The 15,975-nt window shown below is 46.5% G+C and overlaps 1 protein-coding gene across 5 annotated transcripts in view; it reads left to right on the top strand.

Annotated features, from left to right (window-relative positions):
- LOC142296588 (cytochrome P450 2J2-like) overlaps positions 1 to 15,975 on the top strand; it is a 300,252-nt gene that overhangs the window by 60,657 nt on the left and 223,620 nt on the right. The gene's annotated exons all lie outside the window — the stretch shown is intronic.

Genomic DNA, 15,975 nt, shown 5'->3' with positions numbered 1-15,975 from the left:
TAGAAATAGGCACAACACACTGACATCTAAAACAGACCTGTCAGGACCATAGTTCTGGCAAGACATCTTTTCGAAAACGTGGACTTTACTGGGCCCGGGTCTTGGAGCAGGAGCTCAGCCAGGTTACCTAACTGCGGAGGGGCACATCCTAGAAATAGAACTCTCACTCCTTCTCTCTCCAAACACCGGTGGTAACCCCTTACTAGATCTGGGATTGACCGGAGCCCATCACGGCAGTGACCAGTGTGACCGGGCTGGCAGCTGAAGTTGTGAGTAAACTACACCCTGAACCCGCAGGAACTGTGTTGGCTCGTCTTTACTGGCGCCGCCGCCCAGCACTTAGGTGCCAATGGCCATTATGACCCTCATATATCTCTAGCCAATGGGTTGTTTAATCAAATATCAAAGGGAAATTAGCAATTTTGAAGTACCGAATTCTCCAATTATAATTTAACCTTTATTATTAAATTCATTAAAAGGTCCTCAACCAATAAAACCAGACAAACAATACATATAAAGTTTGGCCCCTCCAAACAAGGAGACACGTGAAGGCCAATAATTCAGCTATTACCGCTATAGTGATTGAAAATTATCTCACCAGATGACTAGATGCTATCAACATCAAGGTCCAAGAAAATAATTGGATTAATCTCACCAATTGATTTATGATTCAAATTCTGATTGGTTCAGACCATCTCATGGCGGAACCTTATAAATAAAGGATATACCTCCCGACGCGTTTCAGTCTGAAAGAACTCTTCAGGGGAGCTTAAGAATCCATTCCGGGTCTCAAAAATCAAGAGCCCGTTATATCCAATAGGCATGCTGAAAAACATACAAAATTGCATACAGAACAGCAATAAGCGTCAGTATGTCAGCTAATTTACATAATCACATATAGAGAAACTCACCAGTGGACCCAGACTCATCACAGAGTCATATAAACGGTGAATCCAAATCAGGTCCCATACAACATGGGCCCAGCACCTGATCATGCTGAAACAAATATAATGATGGAAGTAAGTGCCAGCATGTCTGGAGGATTCTTTATAACGCATGTCTGCAGAGAGTTAACTCACCATGTGGCAGGAGCGGTCGTGCTTCTTGCTCTGTCAAAAGAGCCACCGCTGACTGAGTGACCAGTGTGACCGGGCTGGCAGCTGAAGTTGTGAGTAAACTACACCCTGAACCCGCAGGAACTGTGTTGGCTCGTCTTTACTGGCGCCGCCGCCCAGCACTTAGGTGCCAATGGCCATTAAGACCCTCATCATCCATCCGGGGCCCGCTCCGCCTGTGGGGAGCAATACTCCTGGCTGCCTGAACACCTGCCCCGGCGAGGAACCCTGCAGCGGCGGCTACTCCTGGCCACATACCACAGGTGGCATCACGATAAACTTTTTCTAATACCCCACTTCCCCCACCATTTACTGAACACCTCGGGGCAATGGAACCAGGCAAGGCCACCCCGTGACAACACCTGACTCAAAACAGCCCAGCGACGAGTAGGTTAACTGCCTGCCTAGTGGGGCGCTACATCTGCATATAAAATATAGCTTTGTTGTTGCTCCTGAAGTGTCTTGGAATAAAATGTGAGTGAGATGCAAGTGTCATTCTATATGTCATGAGAGTGCTTTTTCCCCGCTTTCCTAGTGTCCTTGTGTTGTCTGTGTCGTCAGTGTTTTGGTCGTGTCATCCATGTGCAGTCCATGTGACGTCCGATAGATAGATAGATTCTGACATCCATGGCTGAAGCCGACTGACTATGGAGCGCTGACCTCGACCAGAGGACTGACCCTAGAACGGTCTGGGAAGACCACGCTGCCTGACCCTGAACCTGCGTTCTAAACCTCAATCAGTCCGGTTGGACCTCGACGCTTGTCCCTAAGCTAAGAGCGTGCGTGCACTCAGCTCCACACACAAAGATGACTGCACACCTCCATGTGGGCTCCCGAGGCTTTTATAACCTTGGTACCGCCCACAAGATGGGCTATCGTCCATAGCCAGCCCGATCCTTGGCCAATGAATGGCAGCGCATCAGCAGTGACGTCACCCGCGTCTAATAGGATAGTGTCGCATCAGTGGTGACGTCACCTGCGGCCAATAGGAAAGCATCGCGTCAGCGGTGACGTCACCCACAGCCAATCAGGTGCCGCCACATGGTGCACATGCGCAAATGGCAGTAAAGATGGTGCGGGAATCTCACACATGCACAGCAGAGCAAATTCCACACTTAAGGCCGCTTTACACGCTGCGATATCGTGACCCCATCGGTTGTGCGACATGGGCAGATCGCTGCCCGTGGCGCATAACATCGCCCAGACCCGTCACACTACTTACCTGGCCAGCGACGTCGCTTTGACCGGCGAACCGCCTCCTTTCTAAGGGGGCGGTTTGTTCGGCGTCACAGCGACGTCACAGCTGCGTCACTGAACCGCCGCCCAATAGAAGCGGAGGGGCGGAGATGAGCGGGACGAACATCTCGCCCACCTCCTTCCTTCCGCATTGCGGGCGGGAGGCAGGTAAGGAGAGGTTCCTCGTTCCTGCGGTGTCACACGTACCGATGTGTGCTGCCGCAGGAACGAGGAACAACTTCGTTACTGCTGCAGCAACAATATTCGAGAATGGACCCTCATGTCACCGATAAGCAATTTTGCACGTTTTTGCAAATATGCAAAATCGCTCAAAGGTGTCACATGCAACGGCATCGCTAAAGTGACCGGATGTGCGTCACAAATTCTGTGACCCCAACGAGATCGCTTGAGCGATGTCGCAGCGTGTAAAGCGGCCTTTAGGCTCAGAATGCCAAAAAGTCTGAGCCACATGTGAATCCAAGACTGCCTAGAACGCCTTCAGGTATGAGAAGGAATAGAAGCAGGGGACGACCGGGATGCCCCACACCACGGTTCGTGACAGGTGGTGACCATGGTGGCCATTTTGAAGTCGGCCATTTTGGATCCAACTTAATTTGTTCCAATGGGAAGAGGGTCATGTAACATATCAAACTGATTGAGAATTTCAAAAGAAAAACAATAGTGTGCTTGGTTTTAACGTTACTTTATTTGTTCATTAGTTATTTACAATTTTATGACCACTTATAAAATGTGTTCAAAGTGCTGTCCATTGTGTTGAATTGTCAATGCAACCCTCTTCTCCCACTCTTAACACACTGATAGCAACACCACAGAAGAAATGCTAGCACAGGCTTCCAGTATCCATTGTTTCAGATGCTGCACATCTTGTATCTTCACAGCATAGACAATTGCCTTCAGATGACCCCAAAGATAAATGTGACACCCTGGCAAAACCAGGTAGTCACAAATAGTCCCCCGCATAACACCTTCCCTCACTAGGAAACACACAGCCAACCATAAACCCTAGTCACCCCCCCTTAGGGAAAGATAGGCACACCAGTGGGCGTGACCAGGCAGTTGGGACACGCCCACCCAGGGGTCCAGACAGCCTGGGGCGGGAAAACAGTGAGTCTAGTCAGATTAATCTGAAGTTCAGTTTGGAGAGGAGTGTGGGCTGGAGCTAAGTGTAGCTCCAGCAGGAGAGTTCAAGTTGAACGGTACCAGGGTAGGAGCCCTGGTGCCACTGGCTAGGAGGCAGATGGTGGTCTTAGTCAGCAGGAGATGGGAAGACGGCTCGGCAGAACCGAGGTGGACCGGCACAGGGCTGTAGCCTGCCGGTAGGCCACATCTAGCCAGGAGCGGACTCCTGAGTTTCACGCTAGGAAGTCCACCTTACACAAATCAGTGCAGAGAAAAGGATAGAGACCACCAGCCGAGTGGGGGGACCCGAATGCAACCGGCCGCGGCACCGGCCACCAGCACCTTGGTTTACCAGAGACTTGTGTGGATTATTAAATGTGAGTACATAAACACTCCCTGCGGTTGCTATACCCGGCACAGAGACACCGGGTCCTGGGGCCACCATCCCTACCCACAGAGGGGTTAACAACTAGCTGCCACATCTCCCCCGGGTGCTCTACAACCGCAGCGGGGGTGTCCCACTTCACCACACACCGTAGGAGGGGTCACGAACTTACTACGGCCTAGCCTGTACATCTACGTCCCCCTTATATTCGGCATGTCCGCGAGACCCCCGGGTCCGGAGACCCTCGAGCCACCACCGCAAAAGGCCCGGACCCGAGCAGCGCTGGCTGCTGGCACGAGGGCGGCACATAAAAGTCTAAGGAGGTCAGACCGGGAGACCTTGGTGGCCATTCAACTGGCCCACGATGACCAATCCACTTTCCAGTAAGGTGATTCCCTGCAGGGTTTATAATAAAAAAAACAAACACGTGGCGCCAATCTCAGCGCGTTATCAAAGCGGGTCTCCGGTGCCCTTTTAATCAAGTTTTATGCACTCACCTTTTGCTACAAAACTACAAGCATATAATTTTTTTACAAAGCCTTTTCACGCTTCTAATGTTTATCCGGGTCTGCTGCTTGCCTTGAATTGATCTTGTGTTTTGTCCTATCACGGATTACCACAGGTGAAAAAGTTAAGAGTCAAGTAAACCAATTCTGTAGTGGCCGCGCTCCCCGTAGTAATGATTTTAAAACCTCTTGTTCACAATGGAATTTAATGATCAAAAACATACGGAAATAAAAAAACAAAAACAAAAAAAACAAACCAGATACAATGCGTTTCGGCGGGATCAACTGCCTTCCTCAGGTATCTAAGTAAAAATGCATCTCACTCTTTATTTTATAGATAAAAAATAACTACAATTTACTAGGTATTCAAATAAGGGTGTGGATATAACTGCACCTGTATAAATCAGTCTCCAAACAACAAATCACTTAAAAAAAAAAAAAATCACTAACTTAAAAGCACTATGAGCATTTGTCAATAAAATTACTATCAATAAGAGTTCTCAAACAAAAAGGTAGTACAATTTTTTTATTTTTATTTTTATATTTAGACAGGGATATATACTATATTCTTTCCACAATATCATTAAGGTCATTGGGATGCAATGTTTGAAGGCGGTAAATCCAATATGTTTCTTTGCGAGTGAGCAAAGAATTAATATTGATAGTTTCCCCAGGTATCTGTTCTAGAGGTGTCACCCTTATATTAAAATTTGTATCATGCTTGAGTAATATATGTCTCGATAAACTATGTTTTAAAAAAACATTTTTTGCTCTATTTCTGTGCCCGTTCATACGAGCACGTAAAGTCTGTATCGTGCGTCCCACGCACTGTAGCCCGCAGCTACAGTCGATAACATCTAATATATAAAGCTGAATGTATGTGTGTGTGTGTATGTATGTATGTATGTATGTATGTATGTGTATGTCCGCTAATTAAATTAGCACCGTTGCATGTACAAATCACAAAATTTTGCACAGACACCCCATGTGACTCAGGGAACGTCATAGACTATGTGTTGACAAGAAAATTTAACCCAGCACTTTACAGTTACTCGCCAAAAAACATGCCTCCATTAAAGTGAATGGAGCTGCGAGCTACAGGCTATTAATAGGAGCTGTGATTGGTTGCTATAGGAACAAAGGACATTCATAGTATAAGAAGCTGATGTGTGACGTAATATGATGTCGGTGGAGAGACAGACACAGATTGAGAGACAGACAGAAAGAAAGACACACTGGGAAAGAGACAGACAGAGACAGACAGGGAAAGAGAGAGACAGACAAAGATAGATGGGGAAAGAGAGAGACAGAGCGAGACAGAGACAAACAGAGATAGAGACAGAGAGAAACACAGAGATAGAGACAGAGAGAAACAGAGATAGCGAGAGACAGAGACTGGGAGACAGAGAGAGAGACAGTTACTATCCCGGGCAACGCCGGGTACTACAGCTAGTAAACAATATAATAGTTATCGCAAATGTTATATTTGGTTCCTCAGGCAAATATTTTCCCAAAATCAGTTCCCATTTTAGAATATACCAATATTTTTCAGAATCATATGCATCATTTTATTCCCCCTATTATAGGTCAAAATGAAATTAAATTTCCACCTGCTTCCTTCTCTATCATTTGTTTTTTTTACACATCACCTCTTTTTCTTTCCCTTTTTTACTCAAAAAATCCTCCTTTTTTTACTCTTTTTTTTTCATATGCAGCATGAACCAATTTTTTTCGATCAATAGAAAATCTTTCCTCAGTCGCAAAGAAACATATTGGATTTACCGCCTTCAAAACATTGCATCCCAATGCCTTAATGATATTGTGGAAAGAATATAGTATATATCACTGTCTAAATATAAAAAAAACTAAAACTTTTTTTGTACTACCTTTTGAGAACTCTTATTGATAGTAATTTTATTGACAAATGCTCATAGTGCTTTTAAGTTAGTGATTTTTTAAGTGATTTGCTTGGGGATTTTTGTTTTAAATGAACTACTAGAGCTGAAGTGAACAAAAAGACTGATTATACAGGTGCAGTTATATCCACACCCTTATTTGAATACCTAGTAAATTGTATTTATTTTTTATCTATAAAATAGAGAGGGAGATGCATTTTTACTTAGATACCTGAGGAAGGCGGTTGATCCCGCCAAAACGTGTTGTGTCTGGTTTTTTTTTTATTTCCATATGTTTTTGAGCAATAAATTCCATTGAGGACAAGAGGTTTTAAAATCATTACTATGGGGAGCGCGGCCACCACAGAATTGGTTTACTTCATTCTTAACAATCCACTTTCCAGGACACTGTTCATGTAGGAATGCTTGGATCGGACACCCATAATGTTGTGGTGCACCATCACAAAGAAAGAATAACTCCAGACAAAGAGTCAGATGTGAATCTCTCCTTGATCAGAGTATGGCACAGCTCCAAGACCTTTATTTCAACAGAACATAGACTTTATATAAACTAGGAAAAGGGATGTGGTTGTGTGGCGCTCTGGACAAGCCAGGTCGTCACAGGTACTGCAACAACACACCCCACACCCCGGCTAGGCACACCGAAGTCAGACAAAAATCCTTGTTGCCTCCCTCCAGGGGCTGATGTCCACACCAGGGGGTGGAGCCAGGCGGTTGGCCCCACCCACCGAGGAGTTCATAGTCCTGGAGGCGGGAAAAGGCAGTGAGATGAGTTAGGGAAGTGGTAGTGGAGGAGACTGACCGTGTCCGGGTGCGTGGGCACATACAGCAAGGTTGGCAGACGGTGGTGACCGTCTGCAGGCGAGGCAGATTGATGTGAACCGTAAGGACCGGGGACGGGCGGTGGCCCGCCGGTACCAGATCGGGGAGCGAAGAGAAGCCAGCACCATTCGGCAGGGCCTACGGACCCCGACCAGGCTTGGAGTCGCCGTAAAACCGGTCAAATCCGTTAGCGAAGGGAACCTCCGGGGTTTCCCAGCAGTCAAGACCCGATTGAAGGCAACAGCTGAAACCGTGAAGGGAAATACAGTCACCGCCAAGGCTACAGTTCCCAGAGCCAGAGCCTGCGGGCAAAAGGAGCTCCCTCAGCATCCATCCGAGCTGGGGAGCGGGTTACCGGTGAGAAGCCACCAGAACCGAGAACACAACACAGGTGCAATGGAAAGGCAGTCACCGCCAACCTACCGGGAGAAGAACCACCGCAGCCGTCTGTGGGACCCATTCATCCAGCCGTTTGTTTTACCGGAGACTTTGTATTCATCATTGGCTGAGTGAGTACCACTGTGCCGTGCGGCACCGCGCTGCCCCCGCGACCCTGCACCTCACCAGGCCCCGTAACCCACCTGCCATCCTCCCCTCACTGGGCCCCGGGACAACCAACCCCCCCTACCTACGGAGGGGAAAGACAACATCCGAGCTGCTCCCTGTCATCGCTCCCGGGATCCCCGTCCAGAGCAGCGGTGGTGTCACAACCTCACCACAACCGTGGGTGGCGTCACGGACAATAAATCCCCAAAACCATTCCCCTTTTCACTCACGGGCGAGGAGCGCCGCTTGAGTCCCCGGGATCCGGCCCACCGCTCAGGCCACCACCGAGCATCAGCAGCAGCCGGACCCGAGCAGTGGGTGAGCGCAGCTTCCCCTCCTCCGCCTGCGACAGTTGCCTCTACACTGGGTGTGCCCAGATGTGTTCATTGGTCAGTGGGTTGATCAAAGGTTAGTCCATGGCCTGATCTGTGGGCCGGTCAGTGGGTTGGTCCGTGAGGTCATCAGTGGGGTGGTCCTCTAAGTTGGCCAGTGGATCTTTTCCTTATATGATACTCTTCTACATCTGGACATTCCCTGAATACCAGGGCAGGGTGTGGAAAACAGGAAATGGCGGCCATCTTAAATGTGTGTCACACAATGATATATCTGAGTTGATTTTTGTAAGGAGAAAATATTTCATTGGACATTTTTCCCACAATCCCTTATATCTTGAGGTTAATTAGGTATTTGATCTAATGGCCCTCCTCAACACCTTTAGTGCCTTTCATGTGGCATTAAAGGGTGTTTAGTCTTGTTTTTAGCCCAAAATTAAATATTAAAACAAAAAAAACAATGACATGGGGCAGTGGCGTAGCTACTGCTTTTGCCGCCTGGGGCGGTCGTCAAATTTGCCACCCCCCTCCATTGGCCGTCGATAATCCAGAAACCTTCAAAAATCCAGAAATCCATTAAAATATTTATTTTTCATGGAACTACAATCAAAGATCTAATTGTAGACTGCTGCTATTAGTCCTAGACTTTCACCTTTTTACACACATATGTAGGCCTATCATACACACACCGCTCTGCTGCATACATACAGACACACACGCACAGCTCTGTGTATACATACACACACACACACACAGCTCTGCTGCATACATACAGACAGACACACACAGCTCTGCTGCATACATACACACACACACAGCTCTGCTGCATACATACACACACACACAGCTCTTTTGCATACATACATATATACAGCTCTACTGCATATATACCGACACACACACAGCTCTGCTGCATACATACAGACACACACACACAGCTCTGCTGCATACATACAGACACACACAGCTCTGCTGCATACATACAGACACACAAAGCTCTGCTGCATACATACACACAGCTCTGCTGTATACACACAGCTCTACTGCATACATACAGCTCTACTGCATAGATACAGACAGACACGCACAGCTCTGCGGCATACATACAGACAGACACGCACAGCTCTGCTGCATTCATACAGACAGACACACACAGCTCTGCTGCATACATACACACACACACAGCTCTGCTGCATACATACATACAGCTCTACTGCATATATACCGACACACACACAGCTCTGCTGCATACATACAGACACACACAGCTCTGCTGCATACATACACACAGCTCTGCTGCATACATACACACACAGCTCTACTGCATACATACAGACAGACACGCACAGCTCTGCAGCATACATACAGACAGACACGCACAGCTCTGCTGCATACATACAGACACGCACAGCTCTGCTGCATACATAGACACACACAGCTCTGCTACATACATACAGACACACACAGCTCTACTGCATACATACATACAGAGACACAGCTCTGATACATACATACAGACACACACAGCTCTACTGCGTACATACAGACACACAAACAGCTCTGCTGCATACATACAGACACACAACTCTGCAGCATACATACAGACAGACACACACAACTCTACTGCATACATACAGACACACAACTCAGATTGCCCAAAATGCCGCCCCCCTGACACGTGCCGCCCGGGGCGGACCGCCCCCTCCACCTCCCCTTTGCTACGCCACTGACGTGGGGTCTCCCTTATTTTTGTTAGCCAGCTAAGGTGAAGCAGATGGCAGAATCCTGCAGACCACAGCAGGCAGCTTTACCTTGGATGGCAATACAAAACAGAGGGCACCCAATGCTGGTATTTTAAATTATTTTATTTAAAATTAAATAATTTTAAACAAAAAACATGGGGTCCCCCCAAATTGGATCACCAGCAAAGGTAAATCTAACAGCTGTGGTCTTGTATTCTCAAGCTGGAGAGGCTCATGCTTAATGGACCCTCCCCAGCCTAAAAATAACAGGTCGCAGCTGCTCAGCAGGTGGCGTATCAATTAAATGCACCAGTTCTGGTGCTTCACATCAGCATTTCCCGTGGCCTGGTGTGGTGGCAAACGGAGTAATAAATGGGGTTGATGTCAGCTATGCATTGCCAGCTGACATCAAGCCCAGGTATTAGTAATTGGTGTCTCAGATAACCCCAATTAGCAATCCACTCATTGAACAAAAGAATAAATAGCAGCATGGAGTGCCCTCTGTTTTATATTGCCAGCCAAGGTAGAGCTGCCTGCTGTGGTCTGCAGGCTTCCGCCATCTGCTTCACCTTACCTGGCTAAGAAAAATAAGTGGAACCACTCATCTTTGTGGGGAAAATTTTTAATTTGGGACTAAAAACCAGCTTAAACACCCTTTAGTATCACATGAAAAGCACTACAGGGTGCAAGCTTACAAAATGCAGGGGAGTGGGACATTACATATGCCTTTCTTATATATCTACCTATCAAGCTATCTATTTTTCTAGCTCTTGACTGTATGTAAAATACCATCTTAAAAAGGCACGTCCGTGTGACAGCCGTGTGCGGTCTGTGGGCCGCGCATTTTTCTCGCACCCATTGACTTGTGTTGCCAAAGTACAGAGCCACTCGCAGCATGCTGCGATTTGCCCCGCACGCAGAATATTTCAACAGATAAAAGTAGCAGATGTGCTCTGTTCTATTGGTTAACAATTGTGCCAGTGCAATGTGATTTTTTTTTCTCGCATTGCATTCACAGATTGCATATGCACATGTGACTACACCCTAAAGAGTAGTAACTGACGCAAAACAACGAAAAAGGTGGTACTCACCATCCCATAAGAAAAACCTTTTCTTTAAGTTTTAATAAGCACATGGATGCAGGAGGATACGGGCAGCATTATGGACGATGGCTGTTTCATGTGGAACAACGCTTCAACAAGTCCTTCTACGGTATGATATGAAACCAGTTCCTTTATTGGTAGGTCATAGCTTTACGTCACAGTAATCAAAGGGAACACATGATGACAATGCAAATTACACCTACCGGTAATTAAGTTTCCAGTAGTCCCTCAGGACAGCACCATAGGAGTTTTAATCCCCTTGACCTATATAGGGAAAGGATCACAGAGAGGTTAAAAGGCCCCTCTCCACCTCCACCCTCCAGTGTCTTTTCAAGTACTTACAGAAGGATGGATACAAATGGTTTATACAAATAGTAACTTATCTGCAAGATAAACCCTAAGGGGAGGGAAATAAGGGTGCTGTCCTGAAGGACTACTGGAAACTGAATTACCGATTACCGGTAGGTGTAATTTGTATTTTCCAGGACATCCCTCAGGACATCGCTATAGGAGCAGTACCAAAGAAGTAGCTCAGGGCGGGGTACAAAAGCCTTAGGCTATGTGCGCACGTTGCATTTTTTCATGCGTTTCCGCAGCGTTTTGAACTGCAGCGTTTTAATGCAAAAATGCATGCGTTTTGATTTCTAAGCAAAGTCTATGGGAAATAGGCATATTGTGTGCGCACTATGCGTACAGAAATACTGCGGTGTTTTTTTTTTACAAAAATTTGTCAAAATCTCTGCGTTTGAAGAAGCAACATGCCAATTGTTTTGTGCATTTTGGCAGCGTTTTGGTAATATTGAAGTCATTGAGAATTATCAAAACGCATCCTAAAATGAATTTCTAGCGTTTTACTTGCATTTTTGATGCAAAACACATGCTTTTTTGTCAAAAATCAAAGCATGCATTTTTGACATTATAGTGAGGTCAAGAGGTTTCCTTTTGCCCTCACATCCAGCCCGACTTAAAAAAATAAAAAAAAAGTCAAACAATAATTTATATTTATTTTTAACAAATATTAAATCACAATAATCATTTTCGGAAAATCATCATTATATAGTGTATGATTTAAAGCATTATTTATTTCCACTTTTTTCCTAGTGTTTGAATGTTCAAACTTTATTTAGTAATGTCTTTGTATTGAAAATGCATCCCATTTTAAGCACTGAAAATGCATGTAAAACGTGGTCAAAACCGCTAGAAAACCGCATGCGTATTTCCTGCGTTTATGTGGTCAAAACCAAATTTGACAATGACAAATTCTGCCAGAGGATGCGTTCATTTCTGAAAATTACTGAACTTAACGTGCGCACATAGCCTTAAGGACACAAGTCCAGAGCAAGAACTAGGGTAGACATATTAACCCCTTAACGACCGCGGGCAGTAAAATTACGTCCTAAATGACATAATCTTACTGCCCGCGGTCCTCCGGCGGCAGCATGCCGCGATCGGCACACATCTCAGCTGATTTTCACAGCTGAGATGTGTGCCTGCTAGGCACGAGCAGAATCGTTATCTGCTCGTGCCGATTAACCCCTTATATGGCGCTGTCAATACATGACAGCGCCATTATAAGCGCGATTGCGGTAAGCATTTACTTACCACCCGAAACCGGAAGTCACGTGACGCGATCACGTGACTCCCGATAGTTGTCATGGTAGCACAGGGTCATGTGATGACTCCTGTACTACACATGACTTGGTTTCACTTTCGCTGTGCCCGGGGCACAGCAAAAGAGAAAGACAGCGTATCTGCTGTTTACAGCCTTGTGGCTGTGATCAGCAGATACTGCAGAGCGATCGGAATGCTGATCGCAATAGCCCCCTAGGGGGACTAGTAAAATAAAAAAAAAAAGTTAAAAAATAAGTTTTAAAAAATTAAAAAAAAACAAAAAAACCTAAAAGTTCAAATCACCCCCCATTCGCCCCATTGAAAATTAAAGGGTTAAAAAAATAAAAAATATACACACATTTGGTATCGCCGCGTTCAGAAACGCCCGATCTATCAAAATATAAAATCAATTAATCTGATCAGTAAACGGCGTAGCGGCAAAAAAATTCCAAACGCCAAAACGACGTTTTTTTGTCGCCACAACTTTTGCGCAAAATGCAATAAGAGGCGATCAAAACGTAGCATCTGCGCAAAAATGGTACCGTTAAAAACGTCAGCTCGAGACGCAAAAAATAAGCCGTCATTGAGCCTAAGATCCCGAAAAATGAGAACGCTACGGGTCACGGAATATGGCGTAAAACGTGCGCCACTTTTTTCGGACAAACTTCCGATTTTTTTTTAACCCCTTATATAAAAGTAAACCTATACATGTTTGGTGTCTACGAACTCGCACTGACCTGAGGCATCACACCCACACATCAGTTTTACCATATAGTGAACACAGTGAATAAAATATCTCAAAAACCATAGTGCTATCGCACTTTTTTTGCTATTTTTCAGCATTTGGAATTTTTTTGCCATTTTCTAGTACACAATATGGTAAAACTGATGGTTTCATTTAAAAGTACAGCTCGTTCCGCAAAAAATGAGCCCTCACATGACCATATTGACTGAAAAATAAAAAAGTTACGTCTCTCAGAAAAAGAATGGCGAAAAAAAAAAACGGAAAGCGAAAAATCGGCCGGTCGTGAAAGGGTTAAGCAATCTGTAAAATCAGAAATATGGATAGTAGGATCAATCTGCAAGCATCTGAAAACTCTATGCAGCACATCTTAAGGTTTCCCATTGAGGAATAACATACCTGGTGCATGTGGTAAGTCCTTATTACCTTTGTTTACTAAAAAACTACAAGGTAAATCACCATAGTAAGTGTCTGATATATTATCTATACTGCTTAATACCGAGTAAAAATGTGGTAGAAAGCTTATACCACAGAAATCAGATATAGTGAGCTATACCAGAAAACTGTGTTAGATGAAATAGATGAAACATTCTTGATAACACCACAACCATAGAATTGATGTTAAAGACCTCTAACAGCCCATCAAAGGGATGAAGAAAACCACAGCCAGACGGAAATGACGACTGTCGTAAATAAACTTGTCAGCTTAATAAACCAGAACAGTGCTTTCACCAGCTCTCCTAGACTCAAAATGACTTCCCCTAGTTACAGACCAGTTTACCGTTCCAACGGAGGTCACATTCTGACCCTAGAGGCCCAAAGACTTCTATTCATAAATCCCTGGACCTTGGGTAATGAGACGGGCCCTCATTAAAACCAAAGACATGTAGAATTGTAGTCTGGAAGGGCACTTCTACTGTTATTACCAAGCCGGGTTTATCATCTGACCACCTGAGGGAGAAGCAATGTTTAACATTCCTAAGGTGCTGATGCTAATTATAGTGGGGTTTTTGGATTCTGGATTTGATGAAAGTGTCCCAGAGAAATGTGTGTCGCCCTGGGCAAGCCAGGGGTCACAGGTCATCACACCACCACACCCTACATCCCAGTTAGGAACACCAAAGCTAACCAAAAATCCTTGTTGCCTTCCTTCAGAGGTTGATGATTCACACCAGGGGGTGGGCCAGGCGGTTGGCTCCGCCCACCGAGGAGTTCACAGCCCTGGAGGCGGGAGAACCAGGCAGAATAGCTCAGGGAGAGCTTGAGTAAACAGCTAAGATTAGCCCAGGCAGGGCTTGAGTGAAGTTCAGTTTAGGAGGAGGAAGTGGAAGGAGTAAACAAGTAGTGAAGTGAAGGAAGTAAAGTGGTAAAGGAGGAAAGCAAGAGTGGTGACAGCAAAGAAAAAGAGTGAAAAGCCTGAAGTAGTCCAGCTGAGTGCAGGACAGGGTCAGCAAGGTCAGCAACGACGGTGACTGTCCAGAGGGGTTACTGTTCGGGAGTTCCTGGAAGGACCGCGGACGGGTAGTGGCCCGGCGGTCTGGAGCAGCGTGCAAAGGACAGTCAGCACCAGGGCAGGGGCCTCTCGGACCCCGGCAAGGCTAGGAGTCGCCGTGATTTGCCGAATCCGTCAGTGAAGGGGACGTAGATCCCCCAACAACCAAGTCCCGATTGAAGGCAACAGTCCGACCATTAAGGAGGAACACCGCCACCGCCAAGGCACCAGTTCCTCAGGGCCAGCGTCTGCGGGCAAAGTAGAGCTCCTCCGGTCCAGCTTGAAGCCAGGGAGCGGGTTACCGGTGGGAACCCATCGCTACCAACTTAGAAACATCAGGTGCAGGTCAGAGGGACATCACCGTTACCTACTGGGAGAGCAAGTGCAGCCGTCCGTGGGAACCATCTTTCCAGCCGTGTGGTTTACCGTAAAACTGTGTCAACGTCTCAGGCTGAGTGAGTACCACAGTGCCGCAAGGCACAGCGCTGCCCCCGCGTCCCTGCGCCCACCAGGCCCTGCACCTCCCTCACCATCACCGGGCCCCGGGATCACCAACCCCTACCCACGGAGGGGTAACGCAACATCTCGCTGCTACACACCATCGTCCCCGGGCCTATAGAACAGCGGTGGTGAAATCACCACAACCGTGGGTGGCGTCACGGACAATAAACAATTCCCACACCCAACAACCCCCCTTTCACTCACAGGCGAGGAGTGTCGCTTGAGAACCCCCGGGATCCGGCCCACCGTTCGAGCCACCACTGAGCAGCAGCCGCCGGACCCGAGCAGAAGGGGTGAGCGTAGTGTGCTGACACCCTCCTCCCCGCCCGCGACAAATGCAGGTGGCCAAACCTCATATACAGGAAGGAAAAGAACTGTCTTACATCCGTGGCGTCTAATACAGGAGCTTAGTCCTACCCTGAACTGCTGTAAAGAATCCTCTACTATCTGGAGCAGAATGCCTAACTAGGAATGGACTATACTCCATTAGCGTGTAATTACCACCATATCAGATACTAGAGCGGACATACCACCCAGTTGTCAATGATGACCAGGGGACATCATCTAGAGGAACGAGGGTCTCTTCTAATCCCAGAGTGATTCTTCATTTGAAAGCCGTGAGACCCTGGATTTTATCGTGTGAGAGCAGTGAGCCTAACTCCGTTTTTTTCACGGATGCATCCGTGTGGCATCCGTGTGACATCCGTTCCGTATACGGTCCGTGTGTCATCCGTGTGCCATTCGGTTTTTTTGCGGAACGCAAAAAAACGGAAGCAGCAAGAAAGA

This window comes from Anomaloglossus baeobatrachus, chromosome 3, assembly GCF_048569485.1.
Source record: "Anomaloglossus baeobatrachus isolate aAnoBae1 chromosome 3, aAnoBae1.hap1, whole genome shotgun sequence".
In the NCBI taxonomy this organism is placed as follows: Eukaryota; Metazoa; Chordata; class Amphibia; order Anura; family Aromobatidae; genus Anomaloglossus; species Anomaloglossus baeobatrachus.
The sequence above is the reverse complement of the archived record's forward strand: the minus strand, read 5'-3'. Positions and strand labels throughout refer to the sequence as shown.